The following is an 8,518-nucleotide window of genomic DNA, read 5'->3' as shown; positions in this document are numbered from 1 at the left end:
TGAGTGTTCTTTTTTTTAATAACAATGTGAGGATCATCATTTTGCCAGGTAATAAAAGATGCTTTCAAGTCATACTGACACCCATAAAACAAGAGGCCCATGGGCCACATTGCTCACCTGAGAAGCTTTGGCCATTCTGTTCTTTACCAGATTTTCCCCTTGTAATACATATTGTGACCCCATCCTACCCCACTGATCATAATTTAAACAATTTGAAATCTACACTACCCCAGTATGCTTCCACATAAGTTTAAGCTTTTCTGGCCCAGTGGTTCTTGAGAAGAAGATTTTCAAAGATTTTTCCAATATACTCCTATGTAAAACTTTGATGGGCAATTGTGGCCCCACCCTACCCCCCGGGGTCATGATTAGAACAATTTAGAATCTACACTACCACAGGATCTTCCACATAAGTTTCAGCTTTTCTGGCCCAGTGGTTCTTGAGAAAAAGATTTTTTGAAGATTTTTCTATATATTTCTATGTAAAACTGATTCCCCATTGTTGCCCCACCCTACCCCTGGGGGTCATGATTAGAACAATTTAGAATTGACACTACCCCAAGATGCTTCCACATAAGTTTCAGCTTACCTGACCCAGTGGTTCTTGAGAAGAAAATTTTCAAAGATTTTTCCTATATATTTCTATGTAAAACTTTGATTCCCCATTGTGCCCCGCCCAAGCCCCGGGGGTCATGATTTGAACAATTTAGAATCTACACTACCCCAGGATGTTTCCACATAAGTTTCAGCTTTTCTGGCCCAGTGGTTCTTGAGAAGAAGATTTTCAAAGATTTTTCCTATATATTTCTATGTAAAACATTGATTCCCCATTGTGGCCCCGCCCTACCCCAGTATGCTTCCACATAAGTTTCAGCTTTACTGACCCAGTGGTTCTTGAGAAGAAGATTTTTAAAGATGTTTTCTATATATTTCTCCGTGTAAAACTTTGATTCCCCATTGTGGCCCCGCCCTACCCCGGGGGTTCATGATTTGAACAATTTAGAATCTACACTACCCCAGGATGCTTCCACATAAGTTTCAGCTTTAGTGGCCCAGTGGTTCTTGAGAAGAAGATTTTTAATGAGACCCTTTTTCCTATATATTTCTATGTAAACTTTATATTCCCCTTCACCCAAGGATGCTTTGTACCAAGTTTGGTCAAAATTGGCCCACTGGTTCTCAGAAGATTTGAAATGTGAAAAGTTTACAGAATCTTCACAGCCAGGATGCTTCGCGGACAAAATGTTTCACTTGCCTTTAGTGGCCCTCCCTTTCTCTTAAGCTTAAGATGTTTTAATGATTTACCTCTCTTGATATTTTTGCTTTAAAATCCAATCTTTATTTTTTTTATTCAAAAATATAATATACAGATACAAAAAACATTCCCTTAGTATATGAAAAGATGTACAATAATGTAGACACTGAGCTTTCTCTTGCCTTATTACAAATTTAACAAGTTAACTTTGATTCTGCTGTGAATATATATGGCAGGATGCTATCCTTACGAGTTAGTACTGCACGGTCCACTGAATTCTGGTCAAGCACTGTGTCCATCATTTTGTAATAACAACGTACTCAAGCAATATCCATTAAATGTGAGTTAAGCTGTTTAGTGTGTCCATCACTGTGTTGATAAGAGTTACTCAGCACAGTGCACTGAATCCTATAAGTTAAGATATTTAGTGTGTCCAACTGTCCATCACTTTATTATAACAATGTACTCAGCACAGTTCATTGAATTCTGTGAGGTAAGCTGTTTAGTGTGTCCATCACTTTCTGATAACAATGTACTCAGCACAGTCCATTGAATTCTGTGAGTTAAGCTCTTTAGTGTGTCCATCGCTTGCAGTCCAAACCTTAATCTCTGCCTTTCTCTTTGTTTGCTGTCAGAAACAAAATTGATGGCAGTCTGTCTGTATTTAACAAATCTCTATTATATTTTTGCTTTAAAATCCAGTCTTTAAGAAATTTTTTTTATTTAAAAATATAATATACAGATACAAAAAACATTCAGAAAAAATAACTTAGTATATGAAAAGATGTAAAATAATGTAGTAGCACTGAGCTTTCTGTGAAATGCCTTATTACAAATTTAACAGAGTTAACTTTGATTGATCTGCTGTGAATATGTCAGGAGTTATCCTTTACCATCCATGAGTTATGTACTCAGCACGCACTGAATTCTGGAGTCAAGCTATTTACTGTGTCCATCATTTTGTAATAACAACGTACTCAAGCAATATCCATTAAATTCTGTGAGTTAAGCTGTTTAGTGTGTCCATCACTGTGTTGATAAGAGTTACTCAGCACAGTGCACTGAATCCTACACGTTAAGATATTTAGTGTGTCCAACTGTCCATCACTTTATCATAACAATGTACTCGGCACAGTTCATTGAATTCTGTGAGGTAAGCTGTTTAGTGTGTCCATCACTTTCTGATAACAATGTACTCAGCACAGTCCATTGAATTCTGTGAGTTAAGCTCTTTAGTGTGTCCATCGCTTGCAGCCCAAACCTTAATCTCTGCACTATTGTTGAAGGATACTTGTTTGCTGTCAAAGAAACAAAATTGATGGCAGTCTGTCTGTAAAGATAACAAATCATGAGGGATCAAAAAAATATTAATAAAATCTTAATAAATGAAAAAAGGTTAACATATTTTCACAGATTAGAAGGAGTTTGCAGAGCTAAAATGTATCTTACCTTTATTTTCAGGTTCTAGCTGATCTCTTTGGACTCTCACAGAAACATGGCGAGCTGCTTTTGGAAACAGGATCAATGCCAGCATAAACCCCTACCTATTAACAAAAAAAGAAACTAGAAATTCAAGAAATGCGAGTGTCATAATCTCATTTAATTCATATATCACACGGTCTCGAGCTTGACATACAACTGACTTACCAAAGATTTCAGGTTAGACAGTAGTTAGTCCTTCATCTCCAGTCTTGTTAACAAGTTGAGGTCAGTCTCATCTTCTGCCTGTTAAAGAAAAATCTAAAGATCATTGAAAATAATGAAGGAGACCTTGTGCCAAAATGTTCACCTGAATCATCTTGACCTTGTCATCAGAAGAAAAAAAAAATCTTAATTCATATTTTTACTAATCCTAGTCCAAAGGGATCATGATGTAACCTAATCTGAATCGAGACATCCTCAGGATGCTTTAGATTGCAACATGGTTGCTGTTGTGCTGCAGAAGTAAATCACCCTGAACCTATGATTTGAATAAGTGTATAAAGAAAATTTGAAAATTGCGAAAAAAAACGCAGTATAGTTAAGAATTAAGTAAGGAGGCGGGGCCTAATTTGTACAGGAAATGTTTACTATGACGTCACATATAATATAAGGTCTTCAAAATACCACAAAATGAAATTATTTGCTATTTCAAATAGTTGGATAGCTATATACTACATACAAACTTACTATTACATGCAGTTTTGTCGTTTGTTAAATCCCACACAACTATATAAACGATGCATCGATCACAATGCACTTGTCAAAGTGACGTCATCTCACAAAAATGATGCAGTTTGTACACAGTGAGAGGCTGATCAAGTCACATTTTGTACAATGAAAAATGTCTTTTGTTCTCAAATAAAATATTATTTGCAATCAAATAAAAGGTCGTTAACTTGGATGCGATGTCTATTTTAGTATATTTTATTTATAAACTGTCCGTACATTCTCGAGACAAGTGATAATGTCGTGTGTTTGTATGCAAATTCATTGAAAAAGTAATGGAAGGCCCTAAAAATCGATTTATTGCAAGGGCATACCCTCAATGTATCTTGTCAAGTTTTTACACATAAACTCAAGAAGCATTAAGATATTTGAAAAGTGCTGCGAACCTCATGAAATCTTGCAAATAAATTAATTATAGCTATATTTAATGTAATTGACCAGCAAAATATTCAACCTGCCGTCCAACAAATTAAATTTTAGCAATTAAAAAAAGGAATCTATACAGGTTCGCAGCACTTTTCACAATCTACATATAGTGTTGAAAAGGATTATAAATTAAACTAAGATTTTTAACTTGGTTATGCCCTTGCAATATTGGAATTTATAGATGACCTCTAAACTGCAAGTATAATTGCTAAAATCATGTGACGTCGATATCACGTGACAAGTCTTAATAAAAAATCTAAATGTCCCCAAGATGTAGATTTAAACCACATTACATTTTTTTTTATATCAGCGAAGTCCTAAAATGAATCGCCCATGCAAATAAAGTATGTATTTTTTTTCTTTAAAAATCGCCGATATTTCCATTTGTAACCTTAACTGTGCTGCGAAGAGCTTTTTACTCACTCCATTATCAGATATTGGCTGCTGGACAAAGCTTGGCAATGGACTCTTCTTCTTCTCTTGGTCAGCACTGGTCTTCTTCCTTCTTCCCTTGTCAAATCCCTTTAAAATACTTGATGGAGAGAAGATAAGCAATAATTCAAAGCAATGTAATAATCAAAGAAACTCAAATGATCATAATCATTACAACATTATTAGCTGGAAAATCAAAGAGCAAATTAAGACAATAAGGTTATGATAGGAATAAGGTGGATTATTGGGGCAAGGAGAGGAATGCATAGTTACTTTAGAGAAGGGAGGACAAAAATACGTCAGAAATAAATAAACAAAAATACTTGTAAGACTCCTGCTTGTTAAAGTGGGTCCTGATGAAGTTCCATAGGTAAAAAAAGTACAAATATTCTCCTCATGGCTGCAGTGGAATGGGAGAGGGACTCTTCCTCACTTAGAATTCCTAGTCAGTCTTAACTTTCTTCTGCTTAAAAAGATAAAACAGAGACATAAAAGGGGAAACACTTTCACTTCATATCAAGTGAGAAGCTTCAGTAAAAAGCAGCTTGTTGCTTACCACTTTTGAAACACAATGCCTTCAAAACACAGACAGGAATAGACTCTTCTTATATTAATGACCTTGGTCCTCCATTGTTGTTCCTCTTCTGAATTAAAGAGGAACTGAAATCTGTCGAAAGTCCAGAGGTTAAAGCTTGGTACAGCCAACATCAATTGGCAAGCAAAGATACAAGAAGTCAAGTCTGAATCTTACTCTGCTTTCTGCTGATGTCTGCAGTTCAATGGGAGAGGGAGTCTTCCTCACTTCAGGATCCTGTTCAACCCTAACATTATTCTGCTTAAAAAGATAAAAACAGACACCAAAAGGGGATCATTGGCACTTCATACCAAGTGAGAAGATTTCTAAAATAAACAAGTGGCCAATAGGCGATATGCTCACCTAAGCATATTGGCTAGTAAATGCACAAATTAGTCCAGTATTGAAAAGTATAAATTTTAGAATAACTACCTTGAGACATTTTCATATCAATAACAATGGCTTAGCTGTTCTTGAACATAAGATTTTTTTTCTATATATTCCTTTGTTAAAATTTTATCCCCATTGATGCCCCTCCCTGCCCCCTGGAATCAAGATTTGGACAAATGTGAATCTACACTACCTAAGGATGCTACCATATCAATATGACTATATATGGCTTTGGTATTATTGAGAGGACGTTTCCTATATATTCCCCTGTCCATTTTGATCCACCATTGGGGCTCTGCCCTACACATGGGAGTCATGATTTGAACAAACTTAAATCTACACTACATGAGGATGCTAGCGTATACATATCACCAGTCATGACATTTTTATTTCTGAAATTTCTAAAGATACCGTATAAGTAGAAATTTTAGCGAAGATTTAATTTTGGCATTATTAGCGAGGCTGTTGAGGAGATCGCTAAAATTAAATATCGCTCAAAATAAATCGCATGTTATTTGTACTAGCTTCTTTAGTGAGCATTTTAAAATCGCTAAAATTACTTCTAGCTAAAAATAAAATACCAGTTTTTAAGGAGAAATCGCTAAATTTGCGTCTCGCTAAAATTTCCACTTATACGGTATTTCCAATATAATCCAACGTAAAACTTTGATTGTCCATTGTGGCCCAAACCTTTCCCCGGTAGACATGATTTGAACAAAATGAAATCTTCACTACCAAAAAGGATGATTTGATATCAATATGACTAATTGTGGCTTGAGAAAAAAAAATTATGTATATCCCTGGGTACATACTGTAGATTCCTAAATATATGCGTGGAAGTAATTATCGCGTAATTTCGCAACACAAAATTAAATTACTCGCCTTTATTTTTATGGAGCTGAAATCTATGTAAAATCTTTAAACCAACCATCCATTCGAATTATTATTCTCGTGATTTGAGAGTGAAAAGCCTATTCCCGATAATATTTACACGCGAAAAATAAGAAATTTACAGTATAATATATATTTTTGATCCCCTATTCTGACCCACTTGATTTGACTTTGAATCTACACTACCTGAGGATGATGCCACATAAGTGTCTCTTTCCTGTCTCAGTAGTTCTTGAAAAGAAGATTTTTAAAAGATGTCCTTAATTTTTCACTTATTTGTAGTAATCTTCCATTTGAAGAGGGAGTGGGCCTTCATTTGAATAAACTTAAATCCCATAATGGCATTTATCCAAGGATACTCTTTGCCAAGTTTCCTTGAATTTTGACGAAGATGAAAATGTGAAATTTTACAAAAAAGATGACAAAGACATAAAATGAACAAAGGTTCACTTCTTTTAAAAACCAGCACTTATATCAATTGATTCTTCTACTAAATAGGAGTTGTGATCAGTTTTCTTTCCTAGATAAGATGTTTACCAATGCTTTTGAGACTCATCTTCCCGTGCGCCCTTGCGAACTTAGCCTGGGACCAAATGGTACCCAGTATCCGTCTGCTTCCACGTGGAGGCATCGCATAGGACTTGTTGTGGAGAGGCTATGTTCTGGCAGGGGAAGACATAAAAATTCCTTCCCTTTTCACATTGCTGCTAGCCAGCGGTGATGGATGAAAGCGAGAGGTGACAAGCACACACACACTAACACCAACACACTAGACGCATCACACAACATTTAGCAGACGTTAGTAGTTTTAGTAGCTTGTTACTTGTGCAGGGTTCTCCATCGTTTGAAATTTTACTGTGTTGCAGAGTTTACGCAAAGCACTAAAATTTCACGGTATTTTAGCGATCAAATTTGCAACTGAATCACTATTCATTATAATTACTTAAGAATACATGCACACACTTCTAAAAAAAAAATTGCTAATTTGTTACAAAAATAGCATGGTCGAACATATTGGCACATATTGTGAAATGCAGAGGAAATTCTTGTCGATAAAGTTAAACTACTTACAATTTTTTAAACAAATTTGTTTTTTTGTCAATTTTCTTGATCAAATTAAGTAATTACAAAAAAAAGAAAATTATAACTTTTAAAGCCATATATGGCGTATGTCAGTGTTTTCAAAAAGAGCCTGCAACCGGCAAAATTAACCGCCTGAACGAGAAATTTTGCCGGCTATGAAATTTTCGTAATTAGGATTATGCCGAGGCTGATACGTGAAATCCATTGATTTTATCGCAACTATTTCCATGATCTAGAGTAACTTCCCTTGAGTGAGCTCTTTTTTCAAGGAAGTGTGATTAGAGTGTCTTGTAATGGCATCGCGGACAACAAATATTGAGCGAAGTCGTGGAGAAACGTGCTGCTGCTGTAACACATGCGTTTGAAATCATGTACATTAAGAAGCATAAAGAATGGTCCCTTCCGAAAAGATATGTTTGTGTTTTATAATTTTCAATTGAAAACTGATTGTGCGGCAGCCTCAATATTAAGTGAGGGGTTCCCAGGTGAAACAACAGCGAATATCTATATGTAGGCAAATATAATTTTAAGACCTTACGAAAAAATGTATGACTTTTTTACAGAATTTCCTCAAACTGAAAATCTCAAATGTTAAGCTAAGACGTAAAAATTACGAATAAAAGTCTTAATATTTTAATCATCACTCAGACGTAGAAATTCTTACAGAATTTCCTCAAACTGAAAATGTAAAATTTTATTCTCATTTATTTGTGTAAGATCTCTTGAAATACAGAAACAGTATCATTTTCACATTTGGGAAGATTTTAATGTACTAGTATTTTGTTTCAAATTCCATTTTCTTCATTATTTTAATTGTTCTGACAATTTGTACAAAATGTCAAAAAAGTAAATAAGTTTAAAGATTAATTTATGAAAAGTCTAATATTGCAGAATATTTCAATTTCGGGGGAGGGGTACTGTACATCACCAAGTGTTTAAAAAATCTTCAATTTTTAACTAAATAATTTTTTTTTTTAATTTTGAATAAAAGTCCTGTACATTTTATGTGAAAAGGACCTAACTATATAGAATTTTCAGAATCATATTCTACCACAGACAATTGTCTGTACTAGAATTTCATACTTAAAATGTGTCTCTATGTTTTTTAGACACATGGTTTTCAGAAGAAAAAAAACCTCAGTCTGTCCAAAATCTGTCAAACAAATCTGTGAAAAGGTAAAAATTGTTTTCTAATTGGCTTTTTTAGGTAAAATTTGATAATTGATAGTGACAATTTATTGTGAAAAAATTGTACTTTT

The 8,518-nt window shown here is 34.6% G+C and overlaps 1 long non-coding RNA gene across 5 annotated transcripts; it reads right to left on the bottom strand.

Moving 5' to 3' along the window:
• Window positions 1-2,181: 2,181 nt before the first annotated feature.
• On the bottom strand, window positions 2,182-7,147 carry LOC134276423 (uncharacterized). 5 transcript variants are annotated; one of them, XR_009994038.1, is made up of 8 exons: window positions 6,714-7,147; window positions 5,073-5,221; window positions 4,878-4,988; window positions 4,645-4,787; window positions 4,313-4,421; window positions 2,903-2,980; window positions 2,705-2,799; window positions 2,182-2,585 (listed from the first exon to the last, which is right to left on the bottom strand). It is a non-coding gene; the product is annotated as an uncharacterized LOC134276423 (long non-coding RNA). The 5 variants fall into 5 exon arrangements; XR_009994036.1 differs by lacking the exon at window positions 6,714-7,147 and having other exon boundaries at window positions 5,073-5,672; XR_009994039.1 differs by lacking the exon at window positions 6,714-7,147 and having other exon boundaries at window positions 2,903-2,976; window positions 5,073-5,672.
• Between the last annotated feature and the right edge of the window lie 1,371 nt (window positions 7,148-8,518).

Source organism: Saccostrea cucullata, unplaced genomic scaffold (genome assembly GCF_032062105.1).
Source record: "Saccostrea cucullata isolate Sc308-1 unplaced genomic scaffold, CSIRO_AGI_Scuc_v1 ctg349, whole genome shotgun sequence".
Taxonomy (NCBI): Eukaryota; Metazoa; Mollusca; class Bivalvia; order Ostreida; family Ostreidae; genus Saccostrea; species Saccostrea cuccullata.
This window is presented reverse-complemented; position numbering and strand designations above follow the sequence as displayed.